Consider the following 16,797-nt stretch of genomic DNA (forward strand, 5'->3'; position numbering starts at 1 on the left):
TTGTCCCCCTCCCTGTTTTTATATTGTTTTTGCTTCCCTTCCCTTCTGTTCATCTGTTTTGTATCTTAAATTCCACATAGGAGTGAAATCATATGATATTTGTCTTTCTTTGGCTTATTTCACTTAGCATATATACTCTAGTTCCATCCACGTAGTTGCAAATAGCAAGATTTCATTCTTTTTGATTGGTGACTAATACTCCATTGTATATATATACCACATCTTCTTTATCCATTCATCCATCGATGGACATTTGGGCTCTTTCCATACTTTGACTATTGTTGACAGTGCTGCTATAAACATGGGGGTGCATGTGTTCCTTCGAAACAGCACACCTTTATCCCTTGGATATATACCTAGTAGTGCAATTGCTGGGTCATAGGGTAGTTCTATTTTTAACTTTTTGAGGAATCTCCATACTGTTTTCCAGAGTGGCTGCACCAGTTTGCATTCCTACCAATAGTGCAAAAGACATCCCGTTTCTCTGCATTCTCGCCAACGGAGAATGCCTGAGTTGAGTTTTTTGTGAGTTGTTGCCTGAGTTGTTAATGTTAGCCATTCTGACTGGTGAAGGTGGTATCTCATTGTGGTTTTAATTTGTATTTCTGTGATGATGAGTGATGTTGAGCATCATGTTTTTCATGTCTTCTTTGGAAAAGTGTCTATTCATGTCTTTTGCCCGTTTCTTCACTGGATTATTTGTTTTTTAGGTGTTGAGTTTGATAAGTTCTTTGTAGATTTTAGATACTAACCCTTTATCTGGCATGTCATTTGCGAATATCTTCTCCCATTCCATCAGTTGCCTTTTAGTTTTGCTGATTGTTTCCTTCACTGTGCAAAAGCTTTTTATCTTGATGAGGTCCCAGTAGTTCATTTTTTGCTTTTGTTTCCCTTGCCTCCAGAGACGTGTTGAGTAAGAAGTTGCTGTGGCCGAGGTCAAAGAGGTTTTTACCTGCTTTATCCTTGAGGATTATGATGGCTTCCTGTCTCACGTTTAGGACTTTCATTTATTTTGAGTTTCTTTTTGTGTCTGGTGTAAGAAAGTGGTCCAGGTTCATTCTTCTGCATGTCGCCGTCCGGTTTTCCCAGTACCACTTGCTGAAGAGACTGTCTTTATTCCATTGGATATTCTTTCCTGCTTTGTCAAAGATTAGTTGCCCATACAATTAGTTGTGGGTTCATTTCTGGGTTCTCTATTCTGTTCCATTGATCCAAGTGTCTGTTTTTGTGACAGTACCATACTGTCTTGATGATTAAGCTTTGTAATACATCTTGAAGTTTAGGATTGTGATGCCTACAGCTTCGGTTTTCTTTTTCAAGATTGCTTTGGCTATTCAGGGTCTTTTGTGGTTCCTTACAAATTTTAGGATTGTTTGTTCTAGCTCTGTGAAGAATGCTGGTGTTATTTTGATAGACATTGCATTGAATATGTAGATTGCTTTGGCTAGTGTCGACATTTTGACAATACTTGTTCTTTCAATCCATGAGTATGGAATATTTTTCCATTTTTTTTATGTCTTCTTCAATCAACTATCTCTTTTTCAAAGAAACACAGAATATTTTCTGATTGATCCACACTTCCAGGATCAACCTCACAAAAAGGTAAGTTTATTTTCTGTCCTTTCTCAGTACGTACCTCATTATCCTTTGGAAATCTGACTTCTATCCACGCCACTCTACTGAAACTGATCTACTGCCGGAGTCCAGCTCCAGCAGGTCCAGGGGTTCCCGAAGGATGAACGGTGTCGGTGAAAAAGTGAAAATAAAACAAAACTAAAATAAAAACTAAAATAAAAACAAAAAATAAAAATGGCCACAGACAACAGCAGTGTGTTGAACTGGCCCGTTTATTGAAGTAAACGTGGCATTATATTTGCTAGTGATTTCCTTGTAACATACATCATCTAGGTTTTTCTAACATTACCCAATTCTAAAATTGTTCTTTTGTATAATCGCCCAATAAGGAGTAACATGGTTGTTTTGTCATAATGTTCCCTCCTGCCCTTTGCTTATTGATTAATTTTTTAATTGTTTTTATTATGTATCTATGTTTATAATTTATAAAGTATTTGCTGTTTTCACAAAAGGTCATTTGTCTCTCAACACCTCAAGTGGAACAGTTACAGGGACATGACCTCTTAGTTGTTTTCCCGAACCATTCGTGGTTTTGAAGAACAAAAGTGTTCACCTGGGTCCGAGGTGCCAGGAAGGGGGCCAAGAGGGCCTTAGAAACCCACGCCTTATACGTTCTCAGAGAGACAATGCACCTAGGAACCATTGAACCATTCTGTACTTTAACCGACTAGGTTCAGTCATCATCTGGAATGCCTCCTGGAGGCCAAGTGGGCCCAGGGGTCAGAGTGACCTGTGTCCAGAGATACACTCCTTAGTTGCCGGAGTGGGGCTTTCGGATCCATATGTCTCTCCTTCGTTGGCCGCCTTTGCTGGCAACTGCATGAGGCTATCCTTCCTACAAGTAGAGGAGTCTCCATAGAATGGCAAGGGCTAAACGTAAGGCCGCACAGTTTCTTGCGGAACCTTATTTTCTTCCCTAATGGTTCTTTTCCCAGGGGGCCTGCCGAGGGCAATTCCCCAACAGACAATACCCCAGGTAGTTTTAAGGCCAAATTACCTAAAAGCGGGAGGACCAGAAGCTTCCCTGTCGGCGGGCCGCCCCGCAGTCACCAATCCGTCCACAGCCCGGGCCCTGCCACTCAGGCTGGGACAGCTCGGCTCCCAGCAATCTACTAAAGTCACCACGGACCTTCTGATTTCCAAACCCAGCATCCTTCACTCTTTCCTCATTTGACTGGAATTGTCGGAGGAATTTTCATTCCTCTCCTCAGCTATTTCTATATCTCTTTCTCACTGTTCTTCCTCTACCCTTTAATGACAATATTTCCTTCTTCCTCTCCTATTTATGAGTCTTCTAATAAGAAACAGTGTGTGAGTAGTTATGTAACATATATATTATAATGTACATATACATATATAGTCTGTCAACACTATGCCATATCTTATAAGATATATACCTCCTAGGTTTCTTGTAAGGATACAATGTGTATGTATAATTAATATTTGGGGGCGCCCAGGTGGCTCAGTCGGTTTGGCATCCAACTTAGGCTCAGGTCATGTTTTTGTGGTTTGTAGTTCGAGCCCCGCATCGGGCTCTGTGCTGGCAGCTCGGAGCCTGGAGACTGCTTCCAATTTTGTGTCTCCCTCTCTCTGGTCCTCCCCTGCTCATGCTCTGTCTCACTCTCTCTCTCAAAAATAAACATTTAAAAAAATTTAATTAATATTTGGCACATATTATATATAAAGTTAATATATATTACATATAACTGTATATCTTCTACAATATATGATTTGCACATATGCATGCATATGTATGTTTGTATATGTGTGTACACAATCCTCACAACAAGGATTGAGATATATAAAATTATTTTCTCTATTTTACAGACACAGAAATTGAGGGACAGAGAGGCCACCTCATTTGCCCAAATCACAGATCTGGCAAGTGCCTGAGCTAGGATTTGAACTGGTGCATTCTGCGCAAAGGGCCCATGCTCGTAACTATTCTATTGTATACTGCACGTTCGGCAGTTTCAGTTTCTAGAGAGAGAACATAGCAAAGATGTTAGATGTTCTGTCATCTTGTTGGAGACACTGAGTCCTAAACTGAAGCCAACTTCTCCCTGAATAACACAGACCTTCGCTACAGCCCGACTTACGCTGGGCTCTCTTGGTTATGATAAATTGGAATCTTATCCGAGTGAAAATTTTAAAGTAATCTGAGAGCTTCCTTTCCCATCTTCTGATCTGATTGTCAGCAGTTGTGATAATCTTTTGCTACTTCTGCCTCCTTCCCTTTTCTGGTGAACACCACACTAGTCCAGACTCATGCTTCCACTTGCCTCATCTACAACATCAGCCTGCTCTCTGGGCTCCTTGCCTTAATCCATTTTATACTACTGCCATGTTTATCTTTTCAAGGAGTATTGCATTGATGCCCCCCCCCCCACTCAAAAACATTCCATGATTTCTTATTGCCTGAGAAACTAAAAACAGATCATTTGACATGATACTCAAGGTTCTTCAGAGTACATCTCACAACTACCTTACCAATGGAGTATTTCCCATCTTTCCCCCTAACGTTATAATCCAGCCCCTGGAGCTTTTCTTTGCCTTCTGCGCACATCTTCACGCAATTACCATTTTCTCTTCTCAAGGTCCTACCCCACCTTAAAGACTTAGGCCAAACACCCGTCTGTCTTATCATAGACCCTTTCCTGATCCCTCTTGCTCTCCAGAAGCTCGAACTTCTTTCTCTTCAGAAAATGTCTAGCCACTGGTACCTGTCCTATAGCATTTGGGTTCTGACCTCTGTTTTCAGTATCTGTGCACTTTTGTGCCTCGTGTATCTTCTTTCCTGTAATGTATAATAGCACACTGCCACTTAGAAAACATCCAGTAACTATCTGTCAAAGTGACTTTAATTGGCCATGTCTGCTAGAGTTGACTCTAATAGTGACACTAGAAAAATCTTCTCCTTGTTTTAAAAGCAAAACACATTTATCCACGAAATGGCAATATTTGGGGGCTAGCTAGTAGCAGTAGCCTTAAGCATAAAATAGTTTTTCAAACACAAAAGCCATCCTCAAAGCATGACTATTTTTTATCATTGGAAATATCGTGAATATGATGCAAGATCTGCAGAGAATCCCATATAAGGAATTCAAAATAGAATTCTAGTCCATTTCCCTTTTCAAAGGTCTGTGGTAGCTTCTTATATGCAATAAGCATATATATATGCATTCTTATATGCAATGCGCACGCCTTCCGTGTCCGACACGGCCCTGCTTGTTCTGGTTCTTGCTTCCCCCTGGACTCCCCTCCTCCCACTCTCTCCCTATCGCCTGCTTCTCCAGTCATACAAGAACTTTCCCAGCTCCTTTAACATGTCGAGATTGTTCCGGCCTCAGGGCTCTTATCCTTGGTTTCTCTCTGCCTGAAATGCTCTTCTCCCAGACTTCAGATGGCTCTTTTCCCCACTATTCAAGTCTCTACTCAGTGTCACCCACTCAGAGACTTTCTCGACACCCTGCCTGAAAGAGACCCCAGTCTCACCCCATCTTTTTTTATTTACTTACCTTTTTTCCCCCATAATACTTACGACTTTATGAAAGTATCTGGCTTGTGTGTTAATTGTATTACTCTCCATTATAATATGTAGTCCCAAAGGGTAGGGGATTTTCACTGATGTGTCCTGAGCACCTAGAACAGAATCTGGCACATAGTAGATTCTTAGACTGTGTATCTTGAAAAAAAAAAATGTGATTAATGAATGATTATACACTCAGTGACTACTGTCAGGGGGCAGTATACATTTAGAATAATTGTAGCAGGAATATTAACTACCATTTTGAATGACTATTACACTTCATGCATTCAAACACTTAAGGTTTTTCAGGGAAACATATATGCCACTCTCGATATTTCTTGGTAATATTACTTAATAGAGAAAAAGGAACAATAGCACTGAAGTCTGCTGTCATCAGAAAATGTCAAAGGGCATGCAGCTGTTTTTTTCTGTAAGATGAAAGAACCCATATGCACAAAGGAAGTCTCAGCTCCTCTAAGGCCAAAAAACATGAGCTTATGTGCTTTCAGCAATCAATCATTTGCGGAAATCCACACAATTATCCCTAAAGGTCACAGGAAAGCTCATTTTGTTTCATTTCCGTTTAAAATGAGGGAAATGTGTTAAGTAGGTGGCCTTCTCATATGATCAAGACTCTTTAAAACCTTGGGGCTTTTTTTTACAAGCAATTCATTTTATATTTTCTTTTATATAAATTAATTTTAATTTATTTACATATATAATTTTTCATAAATGCATCATCTGCAGTCATATTCATCCCTGCCTGGCTGAAGTTGGTGGTGCTCTGATTCTCTGTTGTGGGTGATGTTGTCAAATCTTAGCAGGGAGTTGGGCTTCCATCACCTTCCCGGCAGAAGCAGGCAATGATTCCCCTGCAGGAAGGAATAGACGGTCCAAGCAGAGAGCTGACCTTCCAACCCCCAACCTGTGGTGCTTTGATTCTTCCCCAAGAGTAGTATTACCAGGGTCCATTAGTAAGCTGGGCCTCTTCCACCATAATAATGACACTGAACTAGGTGGTCCAAAGCAAGACCAACCAGTTGGTACTCTGCTGCCCCTCACTCCAAATAAATGAAAAAAAAAAAAAAAAATGCTGTGTTCATTAATGCAAAAGACTGTAGCCTCTGTAGAACACAGTATGGTGGTTTCAGAAAAAATTAAACATAAAATAATCAAATGATCCAATAATTCCACTTCTGGGTACATACCCCCAAAGAGGTGAAAATAGTGAGTCATGAAGATATTTGTACACTTCCATACATAAAAGCATTATTCCCAAAAGCTAACAGGCAGAAACAGCTCAAATGCCCATCAACAGATAAATGGGTAAGCAAAACATGGTATATGTACACCACAGAATAGTTATTCGGCCTTTAAAAAGAAGGAAATCTTAATATATGCTACAACATAGATGAACCTTGAAAACCTTATGCTAAGGGAAATAAGCCAATCACAATAGGATAAATACTGTATGTTACCTCCTATGAGATACCTGTCTTAGTCAAATTCATAAGATAGAGAGTAGAAGGGTGATTGCGAGGGTTAAGGGTTGCAGGCAATGGGGAGATATTGTTTAATGGGTACAAGAGTTTCAGTTTGAGAAGATGAAGAACTTCTGGTGATGGGTTGTAATGATAGTTGCACAACAATGTGACTGCACTTAATGCCCCAGAACTATACCCTTAAAAATAGTAAAAATGGTAAATTTGGTTATAAATACTTTAGCATAATTAATTTTTTTTTATTTATAAAGGCACAAAATATCTTTGAAACTTATATTTGAGGGAGGGATGTATAGAAGGGATCTGGCCATGTTGATTGGATGTCTAGGACAGACATGGTGAGCGAAGATATCTATACATCTTAGTATTTTTAAGGCCATCCAGGATTTCCACGTATGCTAAATTGAAATAGTCTTGAACTTATTCAATTATAAGGTGCTATCAAAATCTTGAAATTGTAGAATCTGAGTAATGGGTATATGGGGGTTCACTACTACTGTATCTTGTCTGTTTTCAAAAATGAAAAGTTTTTAGGGGCGCCTGGGTGGCTCAGTAAGGTTAGGCGTCTGACTCTTGATTTTGGCTCAGGTCATGATCTCATGGTCGTGGGATTGAGCCCCACATCGGGCTCCATGCTGAGCGTGGAACCTGCTTGGTTTCTGTCTCTCCCTCTCAATCACCCTCTTTCTAAATAAATAAATGAATGAACCAAAAGTTTTTCTTTAATATGAAAAAAAAGACTATATAGTGTATCGTCTCAACTGTATGATATTCTGGAACAGGCGTGGCTATATGGAGACAGTAAAGAATGATCAGTGGTTACCAAGAATTCAGGGGAGGGAGGGCTGGAGAGACAGAAATGTGGAGCACACAAGAGTTTTAGGGTGGTGAAACTATTCTGTATGATACATAGTGGTGGATGCATAACATTATGCATTTGTCAAGTCCTGTAGAACATATGACACACAGAGTCAACCCTGATGTAAACTGTGGGCTTCAATTGATAGTAATGTATCCATATGGGTTTATCGAATTTAACCGCATGTATTACAATATTACTAGATGTTAATAATAGGGAAACTGTCGGGGGTGGGAGTGGGTATGTGGAAACCCTCCCTGTTTTCTGATCAAGTTTTTGCAAACCTAACAAAACTCTGAAAAATAAGATCTATTAATTTAAAAATATGTAGATGATTTAAAAAGACACTTCACCACAGAGGATATATGGATCACAAAAACATTTGAAATGATTCTCAACATCGTTTGTCATTAGGGAAATGCAAATGAAATGTCAATGAGATTCAACTGTATACTGATTGCAATAACTAAAATACAAAAATCTGAAAATATCAAATACAGGAGAGGATATGGAGCTAACAGAATTCTCATTCATTGCTGGTTGGAATGAAAAATACACAGCCAATTTTTTTAATGTAAGATATATTTTTAATAATATTAAAAGATGGTGCATATTACATTATTCTAGCAATGAAATTTATGTAACAATTCAATATTGCATGAAATAAATAACAGAATACGTAAGAGAACACTACACAATTGGGAAAAATCTTTATCAAAGCCAGATTTGACTTGCTAGAATTTTAAGACTAAGATTTGGATTCCTGGCTGCTAAGGATATACCATTAGCATACTCTCAAAATACAACCAACAGATAAATACAGATATAAAGTCTTATTATTTTATTAAATTAACTTGGATAATAAGATTGTATGACCTACATGTAGTGCCAGACAAGTACGATATGGGTCTCTTCACATTGCTTGACTTTACATTTTATATTCATGCAGGTAAATAAAGTGGAGACATTGTATTATAAAAGTGACATAAGAGAAGAAATATTCTGTTTAGGTCGGATTTTAACAAGCTATGAGATAAATTGTTTAAAATACATTCTGTCTAAAGTTTAGAAGACAGTATTTACATGACATTCTGGAAAAAGTAAGAAGATAGACACAGAAAACAAATCATAGTTCCAGGAACTTGGGTCTGTGTGGGTGGTTGACTACAAGGTGAGGCCCAAGGAATTTACCAAATTGCTAGATTTATCAATAGTTTATTCCTTTTCGTTGGTCTGTAGTGTTCCATTATAAGGATGCACCTCAGTTTGTTAATCCACTCATCCGTGGAAGGACATTTGAGTTGTTTCCAGCTTTTGGCAAATGTGAATAGAGATGCTATAAACATTCGTGTGTTTTTGTGTGAGTGTACATTTTTATTTCTCCCAGGTGGGATTGCTGAATCAAATAGTGAAGTGTACATTTATAACAAGTTACCAAGTCATTGCCTACAGTGACCGCACAAGCTTGAACTCACAAGGGTGGTGCACGAGCAATCAAGTTGTTCTTCAGCCGTGCTCACACTTAGTGTCAGTGTGTTTTTGGCAATTCTCAAAAGTATGTTGCGTCCTACTGTCTTTGTAATTTGCTTCTCTCTATTGGCCGATCACGGAGGAGAATTTTTCATGTGCTAATCTGAAACTGTATGTCAATTTTAGTGAAGTGTCCAATGATGTATTTTGCCCATTTGTAAAATTGGGTTGTTTTCTAATTTTTGAATTTTGAGAACCCTTTATGTATTGGATATAGGTCTTTTGATGTGTGTATGATTTGCATTTTTTTTTCAGTCTGTAGCTTGTCTTTTTCTGCTGTTAAGAGTGTCTTTCTCAGAGTAATTTTTTTTTTTTTTTTTTTTTTTTTTAATATTGAGGATGCCTGATGCATCATTGTTTCTTTTCTAATTAAGTTTTGGGTGTCATTTTTGAGATGCTTTTGCCTAATTCTAAGTGATAAGATTTCCCCCTTCATTTTCTTCTAAGGAATTTTACAGTTTAAAAAAAAAAAAAATGCCATTTTTCTTTTTCCTCTGATTCTGGGCAATCATCAAGGGGTGGTTACAAAGGAAGGAATGAGGGGACCTTTCACCACAGATAGACGGCGCTCCAGCCCTACCTTGTTCCTGCTGTCAGCTGTGGGAAGTCCCAGGCAGTGTCCCCTGGGAGTGGTGCTTATGGACTTTCATCTGGGGAGCCTGAGGGAGGTGCAGCTTTTTTATTTTTTATTTTTATTTTTCGTAAGGGAAAAGGCCTCAGTTCCACAGAGCTAGAAGTCCTAGACTCTGCCATGCATTAAGGGGAGGACCTAGAGGAAGGACAGAGGGAACCTCTCACCACAGACAGACAGTACCTCAAAGAAATTTGCCCCTACTGTCAGCCCTGAGAGGCCCCGTTCTTGGATATCAGGCAGGGACACCTTTCTTTATCCCCTTGACTTCCTTCTCTGGTGTCTCCCAGAGATGGTGGCCTTGGCCGGAGGGACCATACTCAGGTCAGCAGAAAGGAAGGGACCCTTCTTTGCCATCAGGCCTGGAAAAGAAATATTTTTTAATATTGAGGAAGCCTGGGGCGCCTGGGTGACTCAGTCAGTCAGTTAAGCGTCTGACTTTGGCTCAGGTTGTGATCTCCCACTCTGTGAGTTTGAGCCCTGCTTGGAGCTCTGCGTCGGGCTCTGTGCTGACAGCTCAGAGCCTGGAGCCTGCTTCAGATTCTATGTCTCCCTCTCTCTCTGCCCCTCTGCCACTCACACTCAGTTGCTCTCAAAAATAAATGAACATTAAAAAAATTAATATTGAGGAAGCCTAACGTATCTTTTTTTTAATCTTTATGAAAAATCCTTAATGTCATGTCTAATACGTGTTTGCCTAACTCCAGGTCATAAAATTTCCCCCTGTGTTTTCTTTTAAAGATTTTATAACTTTTAATTTACCATTTGGTTTGATGATCCATTTTGCGTTTGTTTTTATATAAAGGGTGAGGTTTAGGTAGATTTTTTTGGCATATAGATGTTCCGTTACTCTAATATCATTTATTCAAAACTCTAACATTTCTCAATTTGATTGTCTTTAAACCTTTGTAAAAACTCCATGAGCCATATTGGGGTCTTCTTCTGGACTCTCTGCTCTTTTCCATTAAAATACATGTCTATCCTTAGCCAGTACCACTCTGTATTGGTCACTATACCATTACAGTGAATCTTAAAATTGGGCAGTGTGATCTTTTCAAATTTATTTTAGTTTTAAAAATTGTTTTAGAAACCCAACAAAATAAGTACAATATCTGTATAAGGAAAACCATAAAACTGTGATCGACGAAATCAAAGGAAATCTGAATAAATGGAACAATGTTTCATGTTCATGGAAGGAAGACTCAATATTCCTAAAATATTACTTCTTCCCAACTTGATCTATAAATTCTATGCCATCTCAACCAAAATCCCAAGTTATTTTGTGGATAGCAACCAACTGATTCTAAAGTTTATGTGGAGAGCCAAAGGATTCAGAATTGCCAGCACATTTGAAGGAGAAGAAAGTCAGCAAGCTGACACTACTCAACTTGAAGAGATATTCTAAAATTACGGTATCAAGACAGCGTGATTTTCATGAAAGAATAGACAAATCGAAGAAACGCAATTGAGAACCCAGAAACAGACCCGCACAAATATAGTCAACTGACCTTTGACAAAGGAGCAAAGGCATTTAAATTAAGAAAGAATAGCCTTTTCTTCAGTTGGTCAACCGTCCAATTCTTGATTTTGGCTCAGGTCATGATCTCGCAACGGTAAGGTGAACCCAGGCATTGAGCTCTGCACTGAGTATGGAGCCTGCTTGGGATTCTCTCTCTGTCCCCCTCTGCACCTTCCCTGCTTGCACTCTGTTTTGTTTCTCAGACAAACAAACAAATAAGCAAAACACTTGAAAAAGAAAAAGAAAGAATAGCCTTTTCAACACGTGAACAAATGGTGCTGAAAGAACTGGACATCCATGTCCCCTCTCCCCCCAAAAAAGACACAGACCTTACACAATTCACAAAAATTAGTGAAAAATAGACAGACCTACATGTAAAATGCAAAACTTTAAACCCATAGAAGATAACGTGACAGAAAACATAAGTGACCTTGGTTTTGGTGATGACTTTTTAGATACATCCATGAAAGGAAAGACTGAGAAGCTGAACATCATTAAAATGTAAAGCTTCTGCTCTGTCAAATGCACTGTCGAGAAAATGAAAGGACAAAGCAGAAACAGGATTAAAGCTTTGCCAAATATAGATCTGATTAAGGATATGTATACAAAACATACACAGAACCCTCAAAACTCAACAATAAGAAAACAAACAACCCAGTTTAAAAATGGGCCAAAGATCCAAAGAGATGACCCACCAAAGAATATGCACGGATTGCAAATAAGCATATGAAAAGATGCTCAAAATAATATGTCATCAGGGACTTTAAAAGTAAAACAACAATGAAATACCACCACACTCATTAGAATGGCTAAAATCAAAGCCACTGAAAACACCAAATGCTGACAAGGAGGTGGACCAACATGAACTCTCATTCTTTGCTTGTTTTAGTAAAAAAATGGTACAGCCATTTTAGAAGACATCATTGCATGATGCTATTCATATGCTGTTCTGGAAAAGGCAAAACGATAAATACAGAAAACAGATCATTGTGGCTACAATCTTGCTGAGAAAGTGGTGATTGACAACAAAGGGGATGCACAGGGGAATTCTAGGCCAACAGAAGGGTTTTGTATGATCCTTGGGTGGTAAAGATGGGACTCTCTGAGTTTGTTAAAATACATACAACTTTACATCACAATGAATTCTGATACATAATTAAAACAAAAAAAAAACAAAAAAAAAACAGAGATGGGATTTTTGAAAGGATCACTGGCTGCCGAGAAGAGACAGGACTTTACAGGGAAGGGTGGAGGCAGAGGCAGCAGACCGGCAGCCTTCCTGGCCCCGGAGGTGCCAGATGATGCTAGCTCCACCCACAGCAGTAGCCATGGAGACCGGCCACAGGGAAGGGGTTTGGAGTGGATTTTGGAGTTTGATGGGACAGAAACCGGCGGGGGGTTGCGCGGGGCTTAAGGGCAAGAGAGGCATCAGTCGTGCCGGTAAAAAGTTTGCAACCTCTGGTATTGACGAAAACGCGGAGCCCTGATTTAGTTTAGTTTAGTTTTAGTTGTTACCAGAATGTCAACTCTTGAACCGCTGAGTGGGTCCTGGGGAGAGTGGTTCTGGAGATGACTCAACTGTCAGTGGAATCAATGGCAAGCCAGAGCATCTCTCTGGAATCTCAGGGTTCTGGAATTTTGCTGAGGGTCCCATCAAGAGTGAGAGCAGCTGGAAGGAAGTATGTGGAAGAAGAAGGGCAATATGATAGGATCAAAATTTGTTCAGTTTGCCCACATGAAAGACTTATTTCGGAGTCAATTTTACATACAATTCAAAATTAGATTTACATTTAAGATGCTTAGCAAGTCATTGGGGTAAGTGGAAGTTTTATTTTGTCTAACTCCTCCCCTGTGAGTTAGAGCAGAGTGGGGCAGGAGGCCTCAGCCCTGCATAATGTGGTACAGGCCTTGGGGCTATGATATCTACTGGGTGAAGCCTTGCCTCTATAGGAAATGTAGCAGGCTTTCTCTTTAAAACTGATAAAAATAAGGTCTGTGTGTCATAAGAAGGATTAATCAAAAGTAAAAAAAGTTTTTTTCGTGTGTCATCACATAAGTGTAAACCCTCTAGATGTTTGAACGTTTTAAAATGGAATTCACTCAAAATAGTTTGCATTTGAAATACAGCCCAAGAAAGTGGTAGCTATATGCATTTTTATTGGAAAATAATTTTTCCTAATTTGCGGTACAGTCCCATAGACTGAGCACCATTGTTTCTGAATTTGAAAACTTGGAGAACTAAACTCCGAATGTTTGAACAGTCTTGTAGAGTTTGTATGTCTGAGTTGAAAGGGAAATCTAACTTTGTATATTCCCTCATTTTACAGAAGGGTGGTGTGAATGTCTACATTTGCTTAAACGCACAGCTTAGATGAGACCCCAATTCTGCCAGTTCCCAGTGTAGCGCACTTTGAAGGCCTTCATCTTTTTGTTACCTATCATTGCTTTACTAAATCAACTTCCCTCTCTCTTCCACCCTCTTTACTTTATAATTAGAAGCCTTGTTGAGTCCCTCTTCCTCTCGCTTTTATCTTTGTTTTAGTCTTCTTACATTTGTATTATTTTTTATTCTTCCTGGGCTTTTCCCTAAGCCACATCCTCTTATCAATCATTACACCCTTTAATTTTTTTCAGGTGACAATAGAATCTTGGAAGATTCCTTCCAAAAATATATTTGAAAATAGGAACAGACTCTTTCTGTGGATGTGCTTTGAGGTAATAAAATCGGAGATGAAACTTTCACAGCTGAGAGAAGGAAGGTGCTTCGACAATCCCATCAAAAAGTTTTCCAAACCAATTTTTCTTTAAAAACATCCTGGTTTTTTTTTAATGTATTTGATTACTGTACTTCTTGAATATGAGAAACCATCTCCTTGACTCATTTTATTCCAAAGAAAATGCGCTGCAACCAGTATTTGAGATGTTTCAGGCTCCTATTATAACCGAACCAACGTGAGTTCGTTCCTTGGTGAGTCAGAAACTGACGTCACACAAAGAAAACTTCATTTGCAGCAAATAAGGAGATCACGGGGAATAACTTTCAAAGCTGTGACTCCCGGAGCAAGGGTGAATGCATTCCTTTTATTTAAGATTAGGATGAATGTTTAGAGACAGAAGCCTCGTCACTGTATGCAGAGGTGGGCATGAGGTCGTGCCAAAAACATGCCTATACATACATTGTATGTTGTGTCATCAGGCCTGTGCTCCTCCCTGGGTGGAGATCTTAGTATGATAATGAAGTAAAGGTAGTTGTCAGTCATTTCAGAGGTCACTCCACGGTCCATTGTGCAGCTTCTAGTGGTGGTGGGGGGGCAGGGGGGGCGGTTAAGTTGAAAAGGGTCTGGGTGGTCTGGGCTGGCCAGAGGTCTCAAGGGGCGGTTTCATTTTCCATATGTGTGAGTTAAGAGATAAGCCGGAAAGAAGAGCTTAAGAAAAACATGTGAGACAAAGGTTAATGAATACAAGCAGGTGGGCAGTAAAGGTCAGGTCTTGGGATCTAGCTGGTGACCCTAGGAGATAGGGCTCCTACCTAGAAAACACGATCCAGGGTTGGAAAATTAACTTGCTCGGCTATTTAGTCTCTTTACAATACCGTCTAAACAACCTAAGCTTTAAAAACTTCTTTTCGGAGGCCTTATTTTTTCCCTCGTCAACCATAATTAGGGTTGATTGACTTCCAGCCATTCAAGGAACAGTTACTTTTCTTCAATCTTGAAAGGTGTTCTAAGTAGTAGAAAGCCAGGCCAGACCCCCTGGCAGCACCGAGCTTACAATCTACAAGAAGCGGATATAGGGACTGGTTTGAATTAATTTCTTTTTATTGTTTATTTATTTTTGAGACAGAGGGAGACAGAGCGCGAGTGGGGGAGGGGCAGAGAGAGGGAGACACAGAATTGGAAGCAGGCTCCGGGCTCTGAGCTGTCAGCATAGAGCCCCATGCGGGCTCGAACCCACGAACCTGAGATCATGACCTGAGGCGAAGTCGGACGCTTAATCGATGGAGCCACCCAGGTGCCCCATGGGACTGGTTTGAATTAAATAAAAATGCCCAAACTCCTATGTGGTTACTATCAAGGTAAGTATGGTGTTTTTACCTAGTTGCACTGTGATATTGTGATTTATATTTGGTCATCTGAATGACCAACATATATTTCTCAAGTGTATTTATTTGGTCTGGGTCCGAGGTTTGTGGCTCACAGTTCCCCCTGGCATTGGAATTTCTTAAATGTTAGGCTGAGCGTCCTCTTTTGTTATGTTAATGAAGGTGGCTTTTGGACCCCACCCCAGGGTAGAGGCTGATTGGCTGGAGGACCAGCCCTGTGATTAGAGGGTAAGAACTTTCTGTTCCATCCCCTGACCTTGCTGGAGGGGAGAGGGCTAGCGATTGAATCAGTCTGGCCAATGACTTAGTAGATCCTGACTTGAACCCTCCATAAAAACCCAAAAGGACTGAATGTGGAGAGCTTCAGGGTTGGTGAACACCAGGAGACTGGGGTAAGTGGTGGCCTCGAGAGGGCATGGAAGCCCCGCCCCTTTCCCCAGACCTCTCCCTATATATTTCCTCATCCCCTTTGTCATATCCTTTACTGGCAAACATAAATAAGCGTTTTTTCTGAAACCTGTGAGCCACTCTAGCAAATTCAAATAACCTAAGTAGGAGGTCTTTGGAACCTCCGACCTGTAGCCAGTGGGTTGGAAGCACAGGCACAGGTAACAGCCCAGGGCTTGTGGCTAGCATCTGAGGTGGGGAATGGAGGGTGGTCTGGTAGGACTGAGTCCTTAGTCTGTGGAATCTGATGCTGTCTCCCGGAGGATAATGTGAGAATTGAGTTAAATTTTCAGACACCCTGCTTGTGTTTGAGAATTGCTTGGTTTTGTGCACACCCCCTGCCCCCACTCTCCACCATATATACACATTAGAATTGGGTCCTAGAACCCGGAAAGAAGAACTGATCATGCAAGTTTTATAAATGAAAAAGCTCATCGCTAACCTGAGTACATATGTATTTTAGCATGCCTTATTTACATCCACAGATCATCTTGCACAGTAAGAAAAACTCGCTCTGCTGTGGGTGTGTTTTTATATATAAATGCTGACTTTGTCTTCAGAGAATGTAGCTTTTTGACAGCAACCTGTTCATCAATGTCTGTTGTATCAATAGGATATACTGGGACGGCTCTAGAATCTAGAGAACAGCCTCACAAAGTCTTTCTCCATCTGCCTTCTGTGACAATTTGTCAATGATGTTTTGGTAGATTAGTGGTCATCGTTGCCTTATGAAGAAACACTCAACATTCCGAACATTCAGAAGAGTCTGAGTTCCATGTACTATCTTGGGGAATCTCTTGGATTGTATTATGCCGTATAATTTTGACTCTGCGTTTTACTTTATTTTTCTTGAATGGAGTTCTGCAAAATATATCAGGTCAACCATAATGCAAAAGAATTCATAAATCAAATTATGTGGATATTAGGCATCCCTTAGTGGAAGAAGACTTATTTCAATTCATCATCTATGAGCTCCGTGTGTGCCAATCCATCACTATAGCAATCTTGTCAGTTTGTACCTTGGTAAATAATTATTTCCACAT

Source organism: Leopardus geoffroyi, chromosome X, assembly GCF_018350155.1.
Source record: "Leopardus geoffroyi isolate Oge1 chromosome X, O.geoffroyi_Oge1_pat1.0, whole genome shotgun sequence".
NCBI classification, from domain to species: Eukaryota; Metazoa; Chordata; class Mammalia; order Carnivora; family Felidae; genus Leopardus; species Leopardus geoffroyi.